Source organism: Hippocampus comes, unplaced genomic scaffold (genome assembly GCF_001891065.2).
Source record: "Hippocampus comes isolate QL1 unplaced genomic scaffold, H_comes_QL1_v1.1 scaffold387, whole genome shotgun sequence".
NCBI lineage: Eukaryota > Metazoa > Chordata > Actinopteri > Syngnathiformes > Syngnathidae > Hippocampus > Hippocampus comes.
This window is the reverse complement of record NW_017806161.1, coordinates 84,581-110,790: the sequence shown is the minus strand read 5'-3', so window position 1 is coordinate 110,790 and position 26,210 is coordinate 84,581. Positions and strand designations below refer to the sequence as shown.

At 43.0% G+C, this 26,210-nt stretch overlaps 1 long non-coding RNA gene across 1 annotated transcript in view; it reads right to left on the bottom strand.

Annotated features, from left to right (window-relative positions):
• Positions 1–10,891: 10,891 nt before the first annotated feature.
• Positions 10,892–26,210, bottom strand: part of LOC109531421 (uncharacterized) — an 18,936-nt gene continuing 3,617 nt past the window's right edge. Inside the window, exons 2-3 of the long non-coding RNA XR_002171176.1 lie at positions 15,664–15,669; positions 10,892–10,903 (exon numbers count right to left, since the gene is read on the bottom strand). This is a non-coding gene — a long non-coding RNA (uncharacterized LOC109531421). The remainder of the gene's footprint in view (positions 10,904–15,663; positions 15,670–26,210) is intronic.

Below are 26,210 nucleotides of genomic sequence, written 5' to 3'. Positions count from 1 at the left end.
GTGTGTGTGTGTGTGTGTGTGTGTGTGTGTGTGTGTGTGTGCGTGCATTACAAAGGATGCATTCAAACACACCACATGAGATGAAGGGTTAAAGTCCTGTCCTCAAAGTCTGAGTCTTGCAGCCAAGTTCACACTACATGACTTTCAAACCTGTCACATCTCTGTGGTGATCTCACTACAAAAGTCACTCTCTTTAAAAACAAACCTTAAGTCGTGGTTTACACGCAGCATGAGGTCACACGGGACGAGATCCTCCCTCAGCAGAAGTCTGTCGGGATGAAACATGGTCGGAAGGCTAAGGACTCAGTAGAAGTGACAGAGCAAAGTACATGGTCATTTGCACCAAAAATAGAGGGCGATGAGAAACGGGCATTTAAATAGGTGTCACCTAAAATGAGAGGAAAAGGGAATGAAGAGCAAATATTGTGCGCAAAGAATTGGAGAGAGATACACAGTTTGTTGCCTGAGTTTGACCAGTGTTGTACAGACTGCCAGCCAGATGCTCACAGGCAAAATTTAATTGAATTGAATACAGCTTTATTGTCAAATGTGCTGTACATACAGCACAGATGAAATTTCTTTCCTCTCAACATAAAACAACAGGAGCCGCTGCGGGTGTCCGTGCCGCCATCATCAGAAAAGTTAACAAAAAATGACAAAATAATACAAGACAACACATGAGACACAGACAATCGTGCAATCTTAACCACTTTCCTGAATACACTTTGTTGTCTGAAGCAGTTATAGCTGAAAGAGGAGCGAATCAAAGAAAAGTGTCCTTTTCACCAGTGGATCAAAGATGTCATGCTGCAATGTGCACATGTCTGCGACAAGCTAAGCTTGAAACAACAAGAAGCTGTAGCATCCATTAACGAAAAAGAGAGATTGGCTCTCTTCTCCTGTCCCATGTAAATCCGCTTCAATTCCATGCCGCGACTCCCAGTTCCACATACGCATCGGCGCTCTGCGCTGACGCTCCTTTCTTCTCATAGTCGGCTCCTCAATCCATGCATCCATCCAGCCGCAGACTGTCCATCAGCACCGACCTTTTCGCTGAACAAAGCGGGGCTGTGAAAATGCTGCCTACTTCAGGCGCAAGACACAAGCACCTCGGGGATGTCCAGCAACGACAGTCAAATGGCGCCGACATTCCTCCAAATCAAAAAATCAGTGCTGGTACGTGTCCAGCATTCACCACTTCAACATTTTGCTATTTACTGTATGTGCAAACTCCCGTAAAGGAGTGACTTTTATAGAGTGGCTGTATTGTTTACATTGATTAAAAGTGCAGAGGGACGATAATGGTCTTTGTCTCAACAATTATTTCATCCCTCCACGAACGACAGGACAGTAAAATTCACAGGTCCATTTAACCAGAAGCAGTAAGACTTAAAATGGTGATAAAGTCTGAACATGACAGAAAATGTATTTTTGACTGTTGCAGCATATGCCTGTGCCACAGAGTCTTACGAGCCATTTGGATTCCAAAATTTGCATGAATAACTGCACCAATTTATACTGATGGTTGATTCCATCCTTGCTGACTTTTATCTGTAATATATGATACTCCGGCTACATTTTTCATGAAATAGGTCATTTCAAGTGGAGCACTGGGAAATCGTTTCAAAGGTAAAGGGACTGATCTGGATCCAGTGCTTGCAGCCAGCCATAGGATGAGGATCAGTGGTAACATTTGACAATAAAGTTGTAGTTGATACTTGATTCTCAATGATATTGCCAACTATTCAGCAGAGCACATTCCAAATCAGGTAGTACTTTATAGGGCTTCACAATACAATGAAAACAGATCGTCATCATGATAATGGCCTGTGCAATATGCGTATTGCAAATATGTGCAGTAAGTTTCATATGGGCTGCCCGGTGGTCCAGTAGTTAGCGTGTCGACCTCACAGTGCAGAGGTACCGGGTTCAATTCCAGCTCCGGCCTTCCTGTGTGGAGTTTGCATGTTCTCCCCGGGCCCGCGTGGGTTTTCTCCGGGTACTCCAGTTTCCTCCCACATTCCAAAAACATGCATGGCAGGTTGATTGAACACTCCAAATTGTCCCTAGGTGTGAGTGTGAGCGTGGATGGTTGTTTGTTTCTCTGTGCCCTGCGATTGGCTGGCAACCAGTTCAGGGTGTCCCCCGCCTACTGCCCGAAGACAGTTGGGATAGGCTCCAGCAACCCCCGCGACCCTTGTGAGGATAAAGCGGATCGGAAAATGAATGAATGAATGAAAGTTTCATCTGGAATTATCTGCTTTTATCTAGCATTGACAAATCAGATGCAATCGTAAATGAATACAGTGATCATTCACGGTTAATGGGGCAGCCATCTCGTTACCTCTGCGTCCCGTGTCCTCGACGCATAATTTTCCCGCCAGATGCACTCTTCCAAATAATGTGCGCTTTTGGGATGCAAGGAAATTTCTCAGTCACAAAAACTATGGTGAATCTTTTTTTCCAGCAACGAACGCAGTTTGACAATCGCCTCCATTGTTGTTTGGATCTCGCGTTAAGTAATCTCGAATGACGAGATTTCCATTCTCGCGAGACGAGATTGGCGAAAATCGGCCTTCACGTCTTGGAAAGCAGACGATTGCCAAGTTGTGTAACGTTAAAACAAGTGTTGCCAACAAGAGTTGCGAAAGTTTATTGCGGAGATATGAACTCAAAGACTGCACCATGGGATGAAATAAGAACCTATTTCTCAGCAAATCTTGTATGCCTGATTCATTTAAATTTTTTTCAGCATTTGTTTATAAGAAATAAACCTATTATCAATGTATATTGTTTTTGTTTGTGTTATGATCATATGCAATTGAATAAGTAGACCATTTCAGAATTCGAAATTTGGGACTCTCTAAATGCATAATGGGACTCATACTTTTCTGATCAGTGAGTCCCTGGGACTCGCAGGGCTCAAACTGTAAAATTATCACTGATGGGGACCAGGACCCGGCCGCGAAAAGTGGAAAACCGCGAAGGAGGGTTTGCTCCCCCACTTCCCCCCCCAGAATTCTTTGTGTAAATGTATGTGGGTAACCAGCATGTTTAAAATATGTAACCAGTGATTATACTTTACATATTTGAGACAAAGACTACAGCAGTACACATATTTACTAATTATAAAACCATATACAGTAATTAACATTCATCAGCATTGCCTTCTGAGAGAGACGTAGAGACTTGTATTGGTGGCATAGAAGACGGCTCTCACTTTATGCTTTGATGATGTAGCCGCTGTTAGCCTCCAGCTAGCTCCTGGCCAGCTATCCCCGCACACCCAATGTGTTTATGGTAACACAATTAATCGGTATTAATGAGGAGGAGGCGAAGAGAGTTGCGCTTCCCTCATGAAGTTAATCTTCATGAGCGTTGCAGGTTTGCTGGAACCTATCGCAGCTGACTTAGGGCAGTAGGCGGAGTACAACCTGAACTGGTTGCCACCCAATCGCAGAGCACACATTGACAAAAAAACCCACTCACTCTCACGATCACACCTAAGCACAATTTCGAATATTCAATTAACCTCCAATGTATGTTTATGGAATGTGGGAAGAAACCGGAGTACCTGGAGAAAACCCACGCACATACAAACTCCACACAGGAAGGATTGGGCCGGGAATTGAACCCATGACCTCTGCACTGTGGGGTGGAAATCCCCACCGGTCGTCCACCGTGCCACCCATCCATTTTATGGCCTGTCTTATTTAGAACAGTATGGACAACAACAGGCCAGCCGACAAAACAGTTTTCTACATGATTTGTTAATTTCCTTAACTCTTGCTCTTGGATCTTTTTACCCTAAATATGATCGTAACAACCACAATTTGAAACACTATTTCTAACCGTCTGAACTGATATCTTTATTTATCTGTAAAATCTAAATAATGACTATTCAGAAGGTCATGGGATTACACTATAAACTTTCTAACAGGACAAAAAGAAAATCAACCTCATGCTCCGAAGAGTTAACCTTTTTTTGCTTGATAAAGATAAATAAAGAAGCAGACATTCCAAGCAGAGTTCTGTCATACTGTGTTGGAGGAACTGCCAAGCTGTACATTGCAACCAGAAAAATGAACTCCGTAGTCCCGATTCTAAACAGCATTTCAATAACTCTGTGTGCCACTGTGGTGTGCAGAGGAGATAAACAGTCACATAACCAGCTTGGCACCACAGCTGCTTTGTATGAGTCACAATAAATAGGGGATCCCATTATAAAACAGATGGCTTGAGAAAAAGATGGGGAGAAAAGAGTCCATCGAGAAGGGACAAGTTGAAACGTTGTTTTGATTAAATTGTTTGCACGATCCACATACATTACAGCTCAACCTAAGGAGTCATCTTCTTTCAAATTAAACGTAAAAACAATATGCCTTTGATTAGTACGGGCATCTTGAATAACCACTTACTGCTATTGTATGATGTGACCAGAGCCTGTTTCATCAACATTTTGTAGGATTTCATACAAAAAGACACACAGTTGTAATCAGATTGACACACCGTGCAACAAAGCGCTTCCCCTTTGCCGAACAATCAGAATATATCAGGACCAACCATGCCTATGTCCTGCACTGGCCTTATTGTTTAAACTGTTAACAAAAATGAACAAAACAGATCTTGGATCTGCACTACATTATAAAGAGTCAGGGCGTAGTCTTATAACAAAAATACCATGCATTGCTCACTCATGCTTAAGGCTTTTGAGTTTCGAAAGACGTGGGGCAAGGATTATTTGTTTGTGAAGTATGAAATGGCCTTTTGCACAACAGGGGCTTGTCATGACAAGACTTAAGTAAACAGCTGTTGCTGGTTCCATTTTTGAGTGATTTCAATCAATGACAGCATGATAAATTTAATATATTAAACTAGCGATGGTGGCCTGGTGGTCCAGTGGTTAGCACGTCGACCTCACAGTGCAGAGGTATCGGGTTCAATTCCAACTCTGGCCTCCCTGTGTGGAGTTTGCATGTTCTCCCCGGGCCTGTGTGGGTTTTCTCCGGATACTCCGGTTTGCTTCCACATACCAAAAACATGCAGGCTGATTGAACACTCTAAATCAGAGGTGGGCAAACTACGGGCCGCGGGCCGAATTCGGCCCGCTGAAGGTTGGTACACAATTAAGGTTCGTTGTGAATGATTGCATTCATTTCATTTGAACTTGTAATGATAGGCATTTCAACGCCAAGTGGCGCAGTTACTTGAAGTTGCAGAGCACAGGGATGGAGGGAGAGATGAAGAGAAAGGGAGAGAGATCGAGGGAGAAATCTTTCGACCACCCGCAGACCAAACGGAAATTCCCGAACCAGGTAAAAAAAAAAAAAAAACGTATGCATTAAACTTTCTACTACTATATTACATTAACGATCAATTCATAACAAAGGAAGTGCCCTACGGAAGCCCGCAGTAGTGCCAACTCAAAGCAACTCCCGCTCGATACGACAGAATAAGTGTGTCCCCGCCACTATTTTCTATCATTGGGTCCAAAACGGCGACATGCAAGTGACTCTTGCTTGCAGTGAGTTTTACTGTAATTGCAAAAGTTTCAGGAGACGCTTGGAGTTGGAAAGACTCAAATCTACGAGACTTTGAAAAACAAGGAAGCGACTCTTACTCAGTCCGATTCTGGCAATTTCCATGCTCGGCGTGAATTGCTCGAGGCTCGACAGAGAGTCGAGTAAATGAACATTTCCTGGAATGGTTTGACTGTTATCGTGTTAAAAACTTTCCGTAAACTGGACCACTAATAAGAGAGGAGGTGAGTTCCATAGCGCTAACTATGAGCATCAAAGACTTCGAAGCATCCCGTAATACTTTAATGCTTTTGTTATGTTGATGTTTGGTATGGACTGTCAACATATGCAGTTTTTTGTATGTACCGTATCTTGTGCTGACCCGGCCCACCTGTCAAATTTTAGAAATCAATGTGGCCCCCGAGCCAAAAAGTTTGCCCACTCTTGCTCTAAATTGTCCCAAGGTGTGAATGTGAGCATGGATGGTTGTTTGACTCTGTGTGACTTGCAATTGTCTGGCACCCGGTACAGGGCCCCCTCCTACTGGCTGAGGACGGCTGGGATAGGCTCCAGCACGTCCTGCAACCCTTGTGAGGATAAGCGGATCGGAAAATGGATGGATGGATTAAATTAGCAATTGAACATATTTTTTGGGTGTTGTTGATGCAAGTGTGCAATGGTATACAATCGTAATATAAGGTGTAACCAGAGATGCAAGGTTCGATTCAGGCTCTGGCCTTCCTGTGTGAAGTTTGCATGTTCTCCCCATGCCTGTGTGGGTTTTCTCAGCGTATTCCGTTTTCCCACACATTCCAAAATCATGCATGGTAGGTTAATGGAACATTCTAAATTGTTCTTAGGTTTGAGTGTGAGCACGAATGGTTGTTCGTCTATGTGTGTCCTACGATTGGCTGGCAACCAGTTCAGGGTGTCCCCTGCCTACTGCCCGAAGACAGCTGGGATAGGCTCAAACACGGAAAACGGATGGATGGATAGATGAATCTCCTGTCTGAACCATTTACTGTGGCGTTTCAGACAGTAATTGATACCGTAATTTTTGTTTCACGCAGATTATGGATAAAAATGCATAAAAGATGGTATTGCTATCGATTTGGTACTAACGCTGGGCTTAGTACGCTCAAACACAAAGATGGCGCCCGAGTAGGCAACCGTCGTCAAGTGCTCTTCAAGAGCCTTGTTTTTTTGTTGTTTGTTTTTTTTTGTCTTTTGTTTTGTCACAAGGTGGTTGTTGTTTTGTCGTGTGGACCTGATGTGGACTGTTTTCAGCGATTTTTGGCCATGACATTCATCAAAGGAGAAGAATCTCTGCTTGGTGGTTGCGCCTTCTCTGCAGCACACCTGTACCAGCACAGATTTTGAGTTGGGAGGAATGTCAGCGCCATTTGACTGTCAGTGCTGGACAGCCCTGGGGCACTTGTCTTTTTTGCGCCTGTAATGGCGCTTGTTCAGTGGAGATGTCGGCGTTGTTGAACAATCAGGGTTGGTGCGGCTGGATGGATGGCTGCTGAAGTTTAGGATGAGGAGAGAGGAGCGTCGGCGCGGAGCTGATGCGCATTTGGAACTGAGAGTCGCCGCTTGGAACTGAAATGGATTTACATGGGACAGGAGAAGTGAACCAATCTCTTTTTTTCGTCTATGGATGCTTTAGCTTCTTGTTAACTTTGAAACTTAGCTTGTAGCCGACAAATGCACATTTCGAGCATGACGTCTCTGATCTACTGGTGAAAGGACACTTTGATTCTCTCCTCTTTCATCTCAAACTGTTTTAAACAACAAAGCGTATGAGGGAAAAGTGGTTAAGATTGCACGACTGTCCGTGATTTTACATTGTGTTGTGTTTTTTTTAATTTATGTTAACTGTTTTGTTAAGCGCTTTGTTACAGTTGCAGCTGTTTTGAGAGCGCTATATAAATCAGGATGTATTGTATTGTACTGTAAATATAATGGTATTCCTGTATATGACTATTATGTCTGACCATTACTTTATAGGATTTTAAGTCTTGGACGCACTCATCCGGATCACAATAAAACCCATAGCAGCAATAATAGTAGTTCTTTAAACACCGTTGCACTCTGTGAACTACTGCCTCTGGGAGCCACCTTCTTCTTTTCTAATGCTGTTCCGTGAAATACACTCTGCTTCATAGCACCATTAAATCATACTAAGAGGCTTACTCCGTGGTTTAGAGAGGAAACTCATGCATGTAAACAATCATGAAGGAAGCTTGAGCACAAGTGGCGTACGACGAAACTTCAGGTCTTTTGTCAGGCATGGGACATGTTAGGTGAGCGTGATGGTGGTAGACCCAAAAAAGCAAGGAGGCAGGAGAACCAGGGAGTACTGAACAAATGTGTCAAAAAAAAACACACACTTCGAGGTTACACTGGAGAAACACAATCCAAAACACAAAGCCCTAAAAAACCCCAATAAACCAGTGACAAAAATGAACAAACAACCCAAAAATACATAATAATTCGTCAATCACTAGACCCAGTAGATTTATAACTGATAGTGCCACTCTCTTTGATAACATTTTCACCAATGTAATTGATAACAAATTAAGTGGGTTCCTCATCAGCAATCTTGCCGACCACCTCACAGTGTTTACAATATTTAATTGTTATTATAGGAACCAAATTTCAAAACAAAAACTGTTCAGACCAATAAGGACATTGGACTCAATTATTAGGTTTAAACAGGAATTAATGACCCAAAACTGGAACAATATGTATTAGGAAGCAGATGTGGGCAGTGCGTACAACACATTTTAATCAATATTTATGTCAATATATTATAAACATTTCCCAATCAAGCAAATAGCAGTTGTCCATGGTTGTAGAAAGGTTTACACAACGCATGTGAGAAAAAAATGCACTGGACGGGGATTTTATTAGAAGAAAAAAAAATCAGAAGACTAATATAAAAAATATATTAAAATAAGTTAACTGGGATTATAAGGATAAGGACAAAAGAAGATTATGGGAATATACTAGATAATAATCAGAATAATAATAAAGGAACATTTGAAATAGTATTATGAGAGATGGTGCCAAACCAAGCAGTTTGCCAAAATATTTTTGTGAAAATGATACTGAAACTGAACTGGCAGATCGCTTCAATCTTTTTTTTTTGTTAATGTAGGCCCTGATCTAGGGAGCAGAATTCCGGACAGATAGATACTGGGGCAAACTAGCAACACTTATGTAACATAAACCCGGGTCGCCGTCCATATAATGTTTAACACAATAATTACTTATTCAAACTCTTTCTTTTTCTATAAATAATAGCGTTTATGTGTTTTAGATTAATGTTGTTGTAGTTGCAACTGTTTAATTTATATTGAAACATTTATTAAAATCCTAATTTTGTTTTGATGTTTTTCAAAACAAGTACCAATAAAGAATACTATTATGTACCATCTCGATAAGCAGTAATAGTGTCGTTAAAATCTTAATAATAACCATCCTTATTTACAAATATGTGTGTGTGTGTGTGTGTGTGTGCGCGCGCGCGTGCGTGTGTGTGCGTGTCTGTGTGTGGTTTATCTCAGTACACGCACACCAAAGGGTGTTGCCCGAAGGAAGTGTAATCTTTTACCGAGGCACACCAAATGCACCAATGCAGAACTAAATTTTAGTCCCCGCAAAGTCTTTCTGACAGCAATGTTGTGAACAGTAACAGCGTTGCTCTTATTTGACTTTAATTTCATCACACTTGAAACATAATGCATAAAGTGGACTCATCTGGCAAAAATAATTGAACGACAGACAGAGATGTTGACACAAGTCAGTGGTGTGACATCGTCTTTAGTCCAGTCTCTGCGAAATGATGTCAAGGAGAGATGAACTCATTTCTGCAAACATTTGTCCCTCCTCGCTACTCTATCTCACCATCTCCTCAATTTGATCTCCAGTGAAAGCCGTGAACATGTAAGCGGAAGAGCGAGGACCGAGCAACTTGCAAATAGTGAAATAAAATGAGATACTGGACATGGTATCATATTTACTTCTGTAAACACTTTGATTTTTGAATATGAGTCAGTACATAAAAAGACAGGATTCAACAACAACAACAACAACAACAAAGCCTAATCATGATTTTAAAGTTTTGTGAAAATGGTACGTTAAAGGCTACATGTTTCAACTGTAGGGCCTCGTTCCTCCCCACGCTACCTGTTCTGTCATTCACAGTGTACTCCCTACTCAAAGCCACCATATCCACATCGAACACCTACAGTACTTGCTGTCAGTTGAATATCACATCCCTCAGTAATAAGGCTCTGCTGGACGCCGATTTTATTACTGACTGTACAGTACCATTCACACTCTGTGCCTCAGTGAGATTTGGCAACAACCACACGCATGACCTCTCCCAGCTTATTGATGCTGCCCTATTGAGAATTTTTTTTTTACTGAGCCCCATACTACCACTGTCTCGTTGTCCTCCATTGTGATAACTTCAAAGACTGCTGTCACTGCCCTCCTTCACATTTCTTTTGAACGATTCGCCTTAAGCCTGGATCGAGTTTGGCAGTGATGATGATGACAATCCAAAGTGAAAGAACAACTGACCATCTCCTTCAGAAACATCAACAAAATGAATACTACAGATCTGAGGACACATTACCAAAACTGCCTCTCCTTATCCCTCAACACCTTTGCTCGCCTGAAAACCCGCTCGGTCACATATGCTCACACTGTTACCTGGTTCACGCTTGACCACTGGCAACTCAAACCCAATAGCTGTTTACTGGAAAGACTGTACAAAAAGACCACATTGATCACTCCAAGAATGTCCTCACCGTTTCTAAATCTTCTTACTACTCCAACTGCATCAACTCTGTTACGGCCAAGAACAGACTGCACAGAAAAACAGTCTCATTGTGTACAGCCAAACATACATAGACCATCATCATCACTACAAGAACACCCATACCAAATCTTCATATTACTCCAACGTCAAGAACTCTGGGCCAGGAAAGAATAGACTCCTCTTCTCAATAGTCAGCCACCTATTTCAGCCTCCTAAAACTGTCCCTCCAGAATTCTCCTCTGATGTTCTGGACTTCTTCAGCTCTAAATCAATCCCACCAGTAACTGGCCTCATCTTGCACCTTCTCAAACAATCCAACCCCGGGTTCACTACTTGGTAACCTCTCATTAGATCCCTTGTGAACTCCTCAAAGCCTCCCTGCCATCCATTTCTCCTTTGATCAACAACATGATTAAAAATTCCCTCACAACTGCTTCAGTACTTCTACTCCAAAACTGTCTCCAGCCACACTCATACTGATGGTGACTCATTTGATTTTAATCTTTACTGACCAATCTCCAAAATTCCCTTCATCTCACCCTCTCTCACACTTGAAAGGGTGGTCACAAACAACCTCAATGGACCTTTTCAATCCGGTTTCCGTCCAAAACAGAGAACTGACACAGCCCTAGTAAAAATTACCAACGACCTCCTCTGAGCAGCTGACTCCAGAGTACTTAGCATTTTCATTGTCCTCGGCCTCAGAGTAGCACTTGACACCATCTCCCATACAGTGTACTTGGACCGCCTGGCTCGCTTTGGGATCACGATTGTTGCACTCTCCTGGTTCACATCATACCTAATCAATCACTAACAATTCATCCATTAGGGAACCACGAGGTGTTCAGGTGTTTCACTGGTTGTCCCCCAGGAGACAGTTTTCTTCTCTTCATCATTTATCTCCTCACCTATTCTCATCCTTCCACCACCATTGGGTCCATTTTAACAGCTTCACAAACGACACACCGAACCCACTGCCGCCATGCCTCCCACCTCCCTCATCATCTGAAGAAATCAAGAGCTGAATAAGCAGGACCTTCCTGGAGCTCCATGGCAAAAACATTTCGGCCCTGTTCATCGGCTTAAAAATCACCCTCACCAAATCACAACAAAACTCACCTCTTCCTATCATTGAGGGATTCCCTGTACGACTTCTTTCCCCAAGAAAAAAGAAAAGTCAAGAGATTGAATGTCATTCTGGACAAACCCCTCTCATTTTATATATCTTAGTCAAGACATCACATGGACTGCATTCTACCATCACAGCAACATCTCCAGACCCTGCCCATTACTGTTAGTATCCAGTATTGAAAATTCTGGTCGATTCATCCGCAGGGCTGGCACCAGCCATTTTGGTGCCCTAAGCATAAATGCTTGGTGCCCCCCCCCTCCTCCCCACATACACACACACACACACACACACACACAAACACTTATCACCCCGGACAGAAATGAACTGTCTGTCAGTTTTGCTTTATTTTACAAAATAACTTGTCAATATTAATGTTTCAAAATCTTTCTGAAAAATAAGAGATAAATAATAATAATTAAGTCTTTATAAAACACTGAGAATGGCACCAAATACTCAAATAAATAAAAATAAATTAAAAAAATGCCACAACTGTACTATTAACAGTGAAATATAGTTTTGAACCATGGTACAAATATTTTCTAAATTAATTATGTTATTATACAGGCCTATATTTAAAACACAGGTACATTAACATTTCAATAATCTACCTTTATAGACAAGGACTGTATGAACTATATAGATATTCTGGACATAATGTGAAAGCAGTGAATATGAAAGGGAGAAATCTACACAACTTTAAGATTAATTTCTTTCCGAATTACAGTTTCACCAATAGATGTCCATACCTGTCAACTTGTACGTTTTCCCCGTGTTTTATACATTCTTTTTGAATCATTTCAAATCATGGACGGCGTATTACAACTTTTATATGGGGAAAAAAAAAAATTGTGAACCGATCTCACAAAGACCATTTTGGCTCAAATCCAGATCGTCTCACCTGCTGGTAGCCAACGACAATGCCGTCGTCGATCGCTACTATTGTCATGGCAAACCAGCAATTAAAGTAATCCTCAATCGTATATTTTTTTTCATCGCTGCGTATGGTAGAATTGATAAAGCATGATGTTCGCATGCGCGGTAAGCCGTTGTAAAGTTTTTTTTTCGTTGCTTTGTAAGGGGAATCGTAATCATTTATAAGGGCAGCTATTAGCCAAGGTTGACAGGTATGGTTGTTGCTTTTGGCCTATGAACCTCTCGAAAATGTCGGCATAGTCATTGCATATAAAACAACTTTTCCACAATAGCGTTTCGGGTTGTTTTTGGCAAGCTTGTATAACGCAATCGAAGAAACTACGAGAGAATGAAAGAGAGGGGACTGGGGGGCATCAAAGGTAGACCGACGAGAGATCCGCACAGGAGATACATTTTTGTTGCATAAATAAGCCTAAGTTATTTTATTCATGACATATATTTATGAACATACTTTACAAATTTTTATTATCATTATTAGATACTGTTATTATTATAATTCCTATTGTTAGGATTTTTTTGTGCGCCCCCAAGGCTGTTGGTGCCTGATGTGCAGTCCGTGATCAGCATATGCTGAGCGCCATGCCAACTACCTGCAATTTCTTCTTCACTGGACTCCCCATCAAACTCATCACAGACAGCAAATTATTCAGATTTCAGCAACTTGGCTCATCAGCTGCACCAAATCAACTGATAAAACTCCAGTGGCTGCCAATGCATCCAATATAAAAACCTTCTTCTCACTTATAAAGCTCTCCACAACCTTGCCCCCACTTTACTTTTCCTCTCTAGGGTGTATTCACGATGGAGGGTGTAACCTCTGCCGAACGGCTAACCATCCCCATGTCACCCCTCAGTATCGTGGGTGCCGAGTCTTCAGTTGGCCAGTACCCAGACTCTGGAAGTGCTACCCCATACGCATGAGTCAGTCACATTGTTGGAATCTCATTTTACAACTCACCTTTTCACACTGACATAATATTCCCTCTAACTCCCTCACTGTGCACTTCACGTTTGTTGTTGTTGTTGTTGTTCATAGTTTTACTGGATGCTTTGGATTTATTTTTTAAATAGTTTTATCTTGAGCGACTCGATGGGTGCCTCCAAATAAATATTATTATTATCCTTCCATCCATCCATTTTCCGATCCTCATTATTGTCACAAGGGTCACGGGGCGTGCTGGGGTCCTATCCCAGCTGTCTTCGAACAGTAGGCAGGGGACAACATGAGCTGGTTGCCAGCCAATCGCAGGGCACAAAGAGACAAACAACCATTCGTGCTCACACTTAAACCTAAGAATAATTTAGAATGTTCCATCAGCTGGAATCGAACCCAGTACTCTGCACTGTGAGGTCAATGCGCTAACCACTCGTCCACCGGGCCACCGTATTATTATTATTATTATTATGATTGTTATGATTATTCTGATCTTTTTTTTAAGCAAAGCAATCGGTTGCAATCACTCTCTCCCCACCCTTTTTAGGTGGTGTTTCACCATTGTTCAGAAAAACAAAACTGCATTGAGTGGAGCCAAAACCACACATGGGGAACTAGGAAAGAAAATATACTTGTTATCCTAGTTGCGGCTGCTATGAGCACAACTAATTGCTGGGGACAACATGATTCACCCTTTTGTGATGAAGTTGCCTTAATGTTTGGCTGTAGAGATCAGTTTTCTGGTTTTCAGTGTGCATGTTTCTTTCACGGTGGGTTTGAGGTTAGATTGGCTACAAGATGGATAGAGTATTTCGAGGTTTCTTTAAACAATAAAGTTTCTGTTTCAAACATGAAAAAAAAATCTTTCCAAGCAAGCAGACATTCCCAAACTCTTAAGTTTAAATTCATCTGATGTTTTGTCATCACCTCCTACACTACTGTGAAACACTGGCTTAGTTGGGAAAATACATTTGCAAGGGGCAGTAAATTATGTTTAAAAAAAAAGAAAGAAATACAAGAAAAACTGTTACACAAAAGACAGTTCAAATTCTCAGAGCAGTAAATCTCCTAAAATGTCTCACTCAACTTTGAGAATTTGTTTTTCCCTTCCCTTCATTTTCCTTCCATTTGATTCACAGGGAAAAGACTCACAAAAGAGTGTGTTGAATTTGGCTTTCAGAAATTTAATCTTGGTTCACACATAACTTCCTCAAACTTAACAGTGACAAAAGAGCCTGGGTGTCATCCTCGATAGCTCACTATCAATCCACTCTCATATTAATAACATAACCCGGTCCGCATATTTCCACCTACGCAATATCAACCGTCTCCGTCCCTCTCTCACCCCTCACTCCACTGCCATCCTTGTCCACAGTCTCGTCACCTCCCGTATTGACTATTGCAACTCACTTCTCTTCGGTGTCCACAACAAATTCCTCAATAAACTTCAATTGGTCCAGAATTCTTCGGCCCGTATCATCACTGGAACCCCCTCCTTCCATCACATCCCCCCCATCCTCCAACAGCCGCACTCTGGCTCCCTGTCAAACTGAGGATCAACTTCAAAATACTCCTCTTCACATTCAAAGCCATCCATAACCTTGCCCACCCCCCATCTGTCAGACCTTCTTCAAATTTCCGTTCCCTCTCGTTCCCTTAGGTCCTCAGCCTCCCTCCACCTCTGTGTACCCTCTGCCCGTCTCAGCACGATGGGGTGCAGAGCTTTCAGCCGCTCTGCCCCCAAACTCTGGAACTCACTCCCACCCGACATCCGAAATATTGACTCTCTTCCTATATTCAAAACTCATCTCAAAACCCACCTATTTAAAATTGCATATACAGTTTAAACTCATCGCTTTTATTATTTATAATTTTATCTGTGGTTTTATTGCTCTTTTGATTGTAAAGTGTCCTTGGGTATTTTGAAAGGTGCTTATAAATAAAATGTATTATTATTATTATTATTACAGACCCACACTGACAAAAGTGCATTGTTCATGCTTGGCCATAGGTGATGGGTGAAGGTGGCAGCATGTGTGTGTGTGTGTGTGTGTGTGTGTGTGTGTGTGTGTGTGTGTGTGTGTGTGTGTGTGTGTGTGTGTGTGTGTGTGTGTGTGTGCGTGTGTGTGTGTGTGTGTAAGTCAGTGCATGAATGCTTGTCTTAAAGGCAGAAAAGGGAGGTACATGGATGCTAAGTCAAGGTGAAAGATTTTCACCTACGGTAACTTTATCCTATAGAAGGCTTCAGGCAAACATTGACAACGGAATTCTCTCCTTAATTCTATTTTCATCCTTCTCTCAATCCTGTTACCCCCACCTGCATGATGTTCTTCACTTCCTCGTTACTGCTCCTTCATCCTGCCTCCACTCACTGACTGTCTGTCTGTTGGTCTGTCTGTGCAGGCCTCAGCAGCCTCATTGAGACCTAATCTGTCTGTCTGTCAGTGTCTGGTAATTAGAGCTGTTAGGGGATCATCCAACCAGGTGGGCCGGCAAACAGTGTGTTTGTGTGTGTGTGTGTGTGTGTGTGTGTGTGTGTGTGTGTGTGTGTGTGTGTGTGTGTGTGTGTGTGTTTCAGTCATTGCGTGGACAGGAATGCATGTCAGGGCAGAAATCATTGGTTCCCACAGCGCTGCCACCCATGAGTATGACAGGAAAACGCCAAGGCGTAAGTCACAGAGTATCTTATTGGTGCAGGGGAAACTCTTCTTTTTGAAATTTAGAATAGAACATGTTCCAGGGGTGTCAAACTCAGGTCCTGGAGGGCCGCTGTCCTGCATGTTTTCCAAGTCTCCCTGTTGCAACACACCTGTTCATTTGAATCAGGTGTGTTGCAACAGGGGGACTTGGGAAACATGCAGGACAGCGGCCCTCCAGGACCGGAGTTTGACACCCCTGTGTTAGACTATGTAATATATTGATTGATTTTATTAAAGACTGGGAAGGTCAGCTCAGCGGCTCCTTAGTTTTGGCAGGAAAATAGTGGCACACATAGAAGCACATAATCATAAATTGGAACCAACATTGTACTACTGTATTGTGACGACCATACGGTGCACCGCATTAAAAGTCACAGTGCTAGTTACGGGTGCTATTTCTGTATTCAACACATACACAAGGTGCACTGTATTATTGGACGCAGGCATGGTAAAATGTACGCAAGGGTAAAAAATAAGGTAGCATGCATGCAAGCCCACGTATGTTTTGAAAAAGGCAGTGGGAGCAAAACTGAGTTCGTTTGAACATTATTGAACTATTCAGCAATGCACGTGGTACTTTTGGATCGATAATCATCCCCAAGTCTATCAAAGTCCAAATCTTCTGTATCTGAAATGACCAGATGGGCAAGTTCTCCATCAAACATGCCAGGTTCCCTCTCGTCATGGTCAGAGTCAGTTTTGTTGATGATGCTGGCTTTTGTCAAAGCTCCAACAAGCAGACACGTTAGCCCAAGCATCGACGATCCACTCACAAAATGTGGCGTAACTCCCCATTTGTGGAGAGACAAGTTATTGGCCGATAGTAGGGTGGGACTGCACCCTTTGAGGGATCCTTCATCATCAGGATCGTTCGCCCTTCGGTTCGCCATCCTGGGTGAGTCCCACCCCTCAGCAACTGTTCATTTGTGCTGCTAGGCGCTCATGGAGTGCTGTGAGTTTCTTTAGCCAGTAGGTGTGGACCATGTCTGGGCCTGGTGCTGTCCAGTTTTTCATATCTGAGACTCTTTCCTGTATGTCTGCCACTGTTATGGTAACTGGGATCTGTTCAGGGAGGTTGCTGTGCTCCTCTCTCAGGGTCACCGGCCATTGTGCACGGCTGTTATGTGTGACCTCCTTCTTCCATATGCCTTTCCAGTACCTTTCAGGTTCCAGTCTTGGTGGGTGTGCTCTGCTGTTAGAACCCTGCCACTGAGCGTACACTTTCACAGGTTGTGCTGCGAACAGCCTGTTTATTCGTCTGGCCTCATTCTCTTTCGTGTACCTCTTTAGGCGACTGGACAAGGCTTGGAGCCTTTGTTTGGCAGTTTCGAATGCTTCAGGTATGGTCATCTGGATGTACCTCTCGGGTATCGGCCTTTTCATCACACCTCTCTGGGTCTCCGTCAATTGACTTACATCTTTCCGAGCCGCCTTGATCGTAGCCCCCAACCGACTTTTCCATGGTGGGTAACATATCTCATGGCTCCCATGGTTGCTCTTACACAGCCTAGCATGTCTAGGATCACTGATGCTGAAGCGTACATCAGCTCATTGGTTTCCGTGATCGTTATGGTAGGATCGCCCTCAGTGCTGCATTCACAGTTTCCATGAGGTACTTCACATAGACGTTGTAATTGCTTTCTAGGTTGCCCAGCCTTCATTTTCGCCATCATCTTTGCTTTCAGGTCAGTTGCTGCCTCGCTCAGCATTTCATTCATTGGAGCTGGCCTCCCAGTTTCATCATCTGCATTTATTGTGGCTTGCCTCCCAAACTCTGGTATAACCTCCTCCTCTGATCTGGCATCCTGGGGCCCTTCACCATGGAATCTGTGTTGTACCTCATCTCAAGTTGTGATAGCAATTGCTGTTTGTGGATGTTGGAACACTGAGCTACTAGTTGTTTCGTGGTCAACCGTGACTGTGGGTTTCGAAGTAACCATTCAGCCCACATTCTCTGCATGTAACCCCTCTGACTAGGGTTGCTTGAGTAGTAGCATTCCAACAGAGCCATGTTATCGCATCTCTCCCATCTCTGCTTCGTTCCAGAATATTAACCTTTGGTTCTAAAGCAGTCAGGGGTTTAGATGAAGGTTTGGCTTCCACGCAGGGCCTGAAATTTATTGTGATAAACTAGAGCATCAGTCGGCATCCCGCGGCTCCGGAGCCTCATGCGGCTCTTTCATCCTTATAATGCGGCTCTGATTGGCTTGGGAAAATAAATTACTAAAAATTTTTTTTTTTGTATTTAATTGAAGTGTGTTTTATTTGTGTTAGTTTTTACATTATTTTAGTTCTAAATTTGAAGACTATTGTGATGTTGAAATATTAAAATATTAATTAAATTATTTGATTATTTTTTTTCGTCGCTCAAAATAGACGTCACACTGCGGAAGCTGGTATACCCGCTGAAACGGCGTCTATTTTGAGCGACTTTCAACCCCGGCAAAGCCAATGGAGAAATGTAAGAAAAGAAAAATATCTCAAGAAAATAGAACATTCAATGATGCCTGGGCAGATTCATTTGCATTTACCTCGGGCGAGAGTGGCCTACCAGTATGCCTAATTTGTGGAGAAAACTGGCTAACAATAAAGGGTCAAATGTTGCAAGACATTTTAACAATACACACAGAGCCTTTGCTGAAAAATATCCAGAGGGAGAAGAGAGGAAAAAAGCTGTTTCGGAACTGATGCAGAAGGCTGACCGGACGAAAAATCAATTCAAGAAGTGGGTGAAGTCTGCAAATTCAACTACATATGCAAGCTTTGTGGCCGCTCAGGAAAATGTGTTCATTACATCGGTAAAATTTAATTTTCTCCGTAGCACTTCATAAGACATAACCACACTATAGTTGTTTATACAAAGTGTAAAGGTAAGAAAAAGCAATATATACAGTGTTATCTTCATTTTCGATAAGATAAATGGATATAAGGATGACGCCTCATGGCATTTTTCTGCTTTCGTTTGCTACATGGACAATTTAAATTCAGCTTTTTAATTTATTTGAAAGAGACATTCATTGTTATTATTTTTCAAGAATTCAAAATGTTCAAAATGTGTTCATTAAATGAATAAAATGTAATTTTCTCTGTAGCACGTGGATTTCATAAGAAACATGCTGCGGTAAAGTAGTAGAAGTTTTTTTTTTTTCATTTTAGATGTGCGGCTCCCAGTGTTTTCTTTTCCGTGGAAACCGGGTTCAAATGGCTCTTTCGGTGTCAAAGGTTGCCGACCGCTGCAGTAGCCCATTTCTCATCAAGGTGCTCTGGTTCCCCAGCACCTGACGCAGACCTTGTTTGGCCGGGTGATGTCTGAGCCAGCATGTCATTCATTTTCTTGTCTCTCATCATGATATGAGGTTGGCATTCGCGTGAAGGGTCTTGCCCAAGGATCCACACTGGGTGATGTATAATGCAGAGCGTCTAGTGTATTTGCCGAGTTGCAAAGCCTGACTGAGAGCACTTCTGGCTGACACGCTGTTTATACAGAGAAAAGGCGGACGTGAGTGACGACAGGCATGCGGAAGTCTGCCAATGAGTGAAGGGTGGGCGTGTAAGAGGAGGCTAAAGGCACGTCCCTAGCAATACCAGTCGCCAATGAGTGAAGGGTAGGCGTGTAAGAGGACGCTAAAGGCACGCCCCTAGCAGGCACCAGTCGTGTGAGTACATTGTAAAATGGCTAAATAAAGTATAACCTAACTCAGTTTTGCTTCTGTTGCCTTTTTAAAAACGTGTTTTTAGCGTGTGTCCGTATGTCTTAGCTGTTAATGTTAAGACTCCAGATGGACACATGACTCCAAATCTGACTCTTGACAATTTGTTTAGATGAATCAAGGCAAGAAAGGATGTATCTGCAAGCCAATATCAAATTAACACTAATAGGTTAAGACGGTGTTCTTCATGACAGTTCAGAATACATGTGAAGTGTTTTAAGTATCTCGCCAAGAAAGATTGGCTCAGCATCTGATTAAAACCATATTGTCCCTATTATGTTGACAATCCACTGAAACGGAAAGTAGCAGGAGGAAGACAGAAAAGAGAGAGACAGAGGAGAGAGGACGAGTGACTTAATAGTGTGCTTTTGTATCAGGGAGCCCCTTCAACAAACAGACTTTCCGGAGCAACTCATTGCATCCAGATGACAGTTTGCTCTCTCTGTCCAGCTCAGAATTACTGATCATCCAGAGGACCGCACTTGGCAAACATGTAATCCGGCTCCTGGAAACACAAATTAGTCTTTATTTAAGATTTGGAAAGTTTGAAAATTATTACGTTTTTCACCAAGTTCGACAGCTCTGGGAGGAAGTGTTGGGATCCAAAAGAAATAACTTCAGCAGTTGGGACTTAATGTCTTCATGCTTGCTTTTTGACACAAATATATTGCAGCCTGACTGCTCGTGAGACCAAGTCAAATCCCTATCTCCTGTCCTCCTCTTCTAATGAGTCACCAGCAAAAGCGTATCTGAGTACCGTTATTATTATTTTGTAGTTATTCTTATTTCATTGTAGTTTTTAAGATAAGAATAAAATACGATTTAGGAAAAATTTTACAATGCAAAAGATTGTATTAGATTGCAAATTTAATCTTGCGCATTGTCTGGAAATGTACACCACACACAATTTGGGAATATCTGGTACACATATCTCAACTCAACTCAAGTGTATTTATAGAGCACTTTCCAACAGCCATCGCTGCATATAAAGTGCTGTACATGGAGCAATTTAACATATACAACAAACAGTAAAACAAATCGGTAATAAAGACGGTAGAAAGCACCGAACAGCAAAACCAAGAACAAATCTAAGTCATGCTGAGTCGAATGCCAAAGAATACAAGTGCGTTTTGAGGCGGGTTTTGAAGATGGGCAGTGAGGAGGCTTGCCGAATGTTCAGTGGGAGGTCATTCCAGAGAGAGGGACCAGCAACAGAAAAGGCTCGATCCCTTCTGAGCCTCAGTTTAGTTCCTGGTACTTCTAATAATGTCTGGTGTGCAGACCTGAGGCGCCGGGCAGGTGTGTAGGGGCGGATGAGCTCAGAGAGGTAAGGTGGCGCGAGGTCATTTAGAGATTTGAAAACAAATAAGAGGATCTTGAAAATAACTTTAAAATGTATGGGGAGCCAGTGAAGGGATGTCAGAGTAGGAGTTATGTGCTCCCTCTTACGAGTACCAGTCAAGAGGCGAGCAGCGGCATTCTGATGTGACAAAGGCATGAATTACTGTCTCAAAGTGTTCATGAGAGAGGAGAGGTTTTACTTTGGCCAGCTGTCTAAGGCGAAAGAAGCTGAATTTAACAACGGCACCAATTTGCCGGTCAAGTTTGAAATCACTGTCCAGTTTAAGGCTCAAGTTGGAGACTGTTGACTTAAGATAAGGAGACAGGAGGCCCAATTCTACAGGATGGGATGTGCAAGGGCCACTGGGACCAAACAGTATCACCTCTGTCTTCTTTTCATTGAAAGTCAAGAAATTTTGTGCCATCCAGGTTTTGATTTCTTCCAGGCAGGATAGAAGTGGCCTTGTTGAGAAGGCGTCTTTTTTGCTCAGTGGGACATAGATCTGGCAGTCATCTGCATAGCAGTGGAAGGAAATACCATGTTTCCTTAAGATGGAACCCAATGGGAGCAGATACAGCGAGAACAGCAAAGGCCCCAGAATTGTGCCCTGTGGAACACCACATGACAGGGGAGCAGTGCGTGACTCAGAGCAGCCAAGGCTGACACAAAAGGTTCTGTCAGCTAAACATATGCAGAGTTGGGGAGAGTAGCCAAAAACTGTGTCCTCCAAAAAATTCCTTGAGTAAGTCTAAAAACAAAGGTACTCAGTGAATAGAATACTATTCAAATACTGAGTAAGAGGTGACTGACTTCTGATTCGCTTATTTGTAAATCTCAGCATGAATGTGAAACAGAATAAAAATCCCAACAAAAAATATTAATCTGCAAATTCAGCTGTTGCTGAATATTCTCACTTCATGGAAAACAATACGAAATAAAATATTCTGAAATAACAAACAGTAAGTAAAATATTTATTAAACTACATAAATTAAGGCAAATTCATCCACAATAAATGGTCTTATATTTTTTAGTTTCCATTTCTACACAGCACAATAGGCTCCCCATGAGAAGGGTACCAAGGAAACGACTACACACTCCTGTTGAAGTGCAAGATTTTTGTAATATTAAAAAGAAAAGAAACAAATGTAAATGCAGTTATGCCTCAAGATGCCCTGTTTTTAACGTGAAATGTTTGTAAATTGAGATGACTTTTCCCATTGAAATGAAGGGAAATGCAACTAATTGATTCCTGCCCCCTAAATTTTGTTTTTGTTAAATTTTTATATTCGATTTTCATCGGTGTGTGGTTGAAAAAAAGCAAAATATAAAAACTACTGAAATTTGACTTCACCACGGAGACAAATTCCTTGTGTGTTCTACATACTTGGCCAAGAAAGATGATTCTGATTCTGATTCTGATTATAAATAAATAACATGCAAATGAAATGAATGAAATGCATGAAAACAAGTGCTATTGGGCTTTTATAAGAAGCGGAGCTGACAGGTATGGCAGGGTCGGTTACACGCTCCCTAGTACTATGCCTGTTTTTGTCATTTTCGACAAAAAAGCGGCTGGCTTACTTACACGAGGGAAAAGTTGCTTAGCATTGGGGAGTCTACGCTCAGTCTTTATTCACCAGCACACGAAAATCCACAAGGTTTTTCGGAGCTAATCGCGAGCGGAGCGGCTGCGCTGTACGGAGCATGGAAACTCCGCCGGAGGAGGGGGAAGCGAGCCGGCGTGCTCGTCAAGCTCCGGCAGCGTGGATTTCGAACCCCACTCCCATTGATCCATCTTGCTAATCTACGATCTCTGCCAAACAAAATGGATGAACTTCTCCTCACAAAGACCAACAAAACCTTTGCACGTTCTGCTGCGCTCTGCTTCACTGAAACCTGGCTCAGTGACCGCCACCCGGATTCCGCGCTACATCTACCCGGCTTCCGCCTTCTCCGAGCCGACTGCGACATGGAGCTATCAAGGAAATTGATAGGTGGTGGGATTTGCTTCTATATCAACGAAGAATGGTACACTGATGTCACGAAGCTCGACGCACACTGCAGCCCGGACCTGGAGTCGCTGTCTTTGAACTGCAAGCCATTCTACTCACCACGTGAGTTCACCTCCTTTTTACTAGTCGGTGTTTACATTGCGCCACAAGCTAACGCTAACATGGCGATACAAACGCTACCTGAACAAGTAAACAAACTCGAACTAAAATACCCAGAGTCACCCCTGATCATTTTGGGCGATTTTAATAGAGCACATCTTAACCGTGAACTTCCCAGATATAAGCAGCACATCGACTGTTTCACCAGAGATGGCAACATTCTAGACCACTGCTATACGACAATCAAAAATTCATACCCATCGATCGCCCGTGCAGCATTGGGTCTTTTTGACCACAATTTAATCCACTTAATACCTATGTAATCAGGTGAATCTTACTTAGACTTTTGTAGTGAAGGCTGCCTTGTTTAACAAATGTAGCACTGTCACTTTAAGAGCCACGCCAGATCAAAACACGCGGGAACATATAGAGCGTGTGAGAATCAGACCAGGAAGTGAAGTAAGGGTGACATGCACGTGAAGGAGGGTAGTTGCTGAACTGTGCTACTGCTTGTCCCAACTTGATACACCCATGATCGTCGTTGTAACCCTGGCGATATTCAGAGCAAAATATTGTGGTTTGGAGTTCGAAATCTGCCGCTAGTGAGTCGTGTGAACAGCTGTATAGCAGGGGATATCATTTGTGTTTTTCCACGTGTTTTGTCTACACCCAACATGCCGGAAAGTGTCGACAAGCCACTGCTGTTGTCTATTGTGGCGTAATTGTCTTTAATCTGTTCGATAATTTGCTTTGATCTCTTTGATCCCTTTTCTAACTCTTTTAAAATTCCGTTAACATCTCAGACTTTCATCTTAAAGCTGTACAATTTCTCATTGTTCAGGCGGGAATAAAGCCCACATAAAAATTATTTTGTGTTCAGTCTAGTCTTTCCAAAGACTCTGCTACACCTACATACAGACAGAAACTCAAATGTGTTAAACCGGTTGTTAAGGCTGTGAAAAAATGGACAGATGAAGCAAAGCTAGCTCTAAAAGAATGCTTAGACTGCACTGATTGGGGCGTCTTTGAAACTTCAACGGGCACACTGGATGAATACACAGGCACTGTAACATCATAGATCAGTTTCTGTGAGGACATGTGTGTACCAACGAAGTCCTTCCGCTCCTTCAACAATAACAAGCCATGGTTTAGTCCCAAACTCAGGCAACTCGGGAAAGAGAAAGAGGCCGCATTTAGAAGTGGAGATCGGGCACTGTACAAACACGCCCGAAACTAATTGATAAAGGAAATTAACATCGCTAAGAGAAGCTATGCAGAGAGGCTGAAAAACCAGTTCTCTGCTAACGACTCTGCATCTGTATGGAATGGTCTGAAAGCAATCATGAACTATAGAATGCCATCCCCCCAAACAGTGAACAATAAGGGTCTTGCTGATGAACTAAACATGTTTTTCTGCCGATTTGAAAAGGACACCCACATTTCCCACGCACACACACCTCTACATCAAATTTGGTCCGGTATAAGCTCTTTAGTGGAGCTACGTCGGAGCAAATGTGCACGTGTGAACGCTCGACTACATCTGCTTCGGCGCAGCGTCGGACCAAACGTTGCCGTGTGAACGGGGCTAAAGTGTCCCCCTCCTGCCTGAAAGTCTGCGTTGACCAGCTGGTTCCGGTCTTCACACAAATCTTCAACAGATCCCTGGAGCTGTGTGAGGTCCCATCCTGCTTCAAATAGTCTACCATCATCCCAGTTCCCAAGAAATCGGCAACATCGGAACTGAACGACAATAGGCCTGTCACTCTGACATCTGTGGTCATGAAGTTCTTTGAACGCCTTGTGCTGAACCACCTAAAGAACGTCACCGGACCCCTGCTGGACCCTCTTCAGTTTGCCTACCGGGCAAACAGGTCTGTGGAGGACGCAGTCAACATAGGTCTACACTACATCCTCGAGCTCCTCGACAGCACAGGGACCTACGCAAGGATCCTGTTTGTGGATTTCAGCTCTGCGTTCAACACCATCTGAGTACAATAACTGAGAACCAAACTTCTCCACCTCGGTGTGTCCCCTACGATCTGCCAGTGGATCCTCAGCTTCCTGACGGGACGGACACAACAGGTGAGACTGGGAAGAACAACATCATCAACACGCACCACTAGCACTGGAGCCCCACAGGGATGCGTCCTCTCTCCACTGCTCTTCTCCCTCTACACAAACGATTGCCTACTGTTTTTATTACCGATTTGCTTTACTGTTTGTTGTATATGTTAATTTGCTCCATGTACAGCACTTTGTATGCAGCGATGGCTGTTTGAAAGTGCTCTATTACTACAGTTGAGTTGAGTTGAGTTGAGACCATCATCCCGGAACTCCTCACCCCCAAACTTCTCCACCTCGGTGTGTCCCCTACGATCTGCCAGTGGATCCTCAGCTTCCTGATGGAACGGACACAACAGGTGAGACTGGGAGCAACGACATCATCAACACGGACCACTAGCACTGGAGCCCCACAGGGATGTGTCCTCTCTCCACTGCTCTTCTCCCTCTACACAAACGATTGCACCTCAATAAGTCCAGCTGTCAAACTCATAAAGTTCGCAGACGACACCACGGTCATCGGTCTCATCAAAGATGGCGACGAGTCTGTGTACCGACAACAAGTGGAGCAGCTGGAGCTCTGGTGCAGCCGACACAACCTCGGGCTGAACACGCTCAAGACTGTAGAGATGATCGTGGACTTCAGGAAACATCCTTCTCCACAGTTGCTCCTCACACTATCCAACTGCCCTGTGTCAACCGCCGAGACCTTCAAGTTCCTGGCAATCACAGTCTCCCAGGACATGAAGTGGGAAGTCAACACCATCTCCATCCTGAAAAGGGCCCAGCAGAGGATGTACTTCCTGAGGCTGCTGAGGAAGCATGGCCTGCCACAGGAGGTGCTTTGTCAGTTCTACACGGCAGTCATCGAATTAATCCTGTGTTCTTCCATCACGGTTTGGTTTGGGGCCGCCACAAAAAAGGACAAAACCAC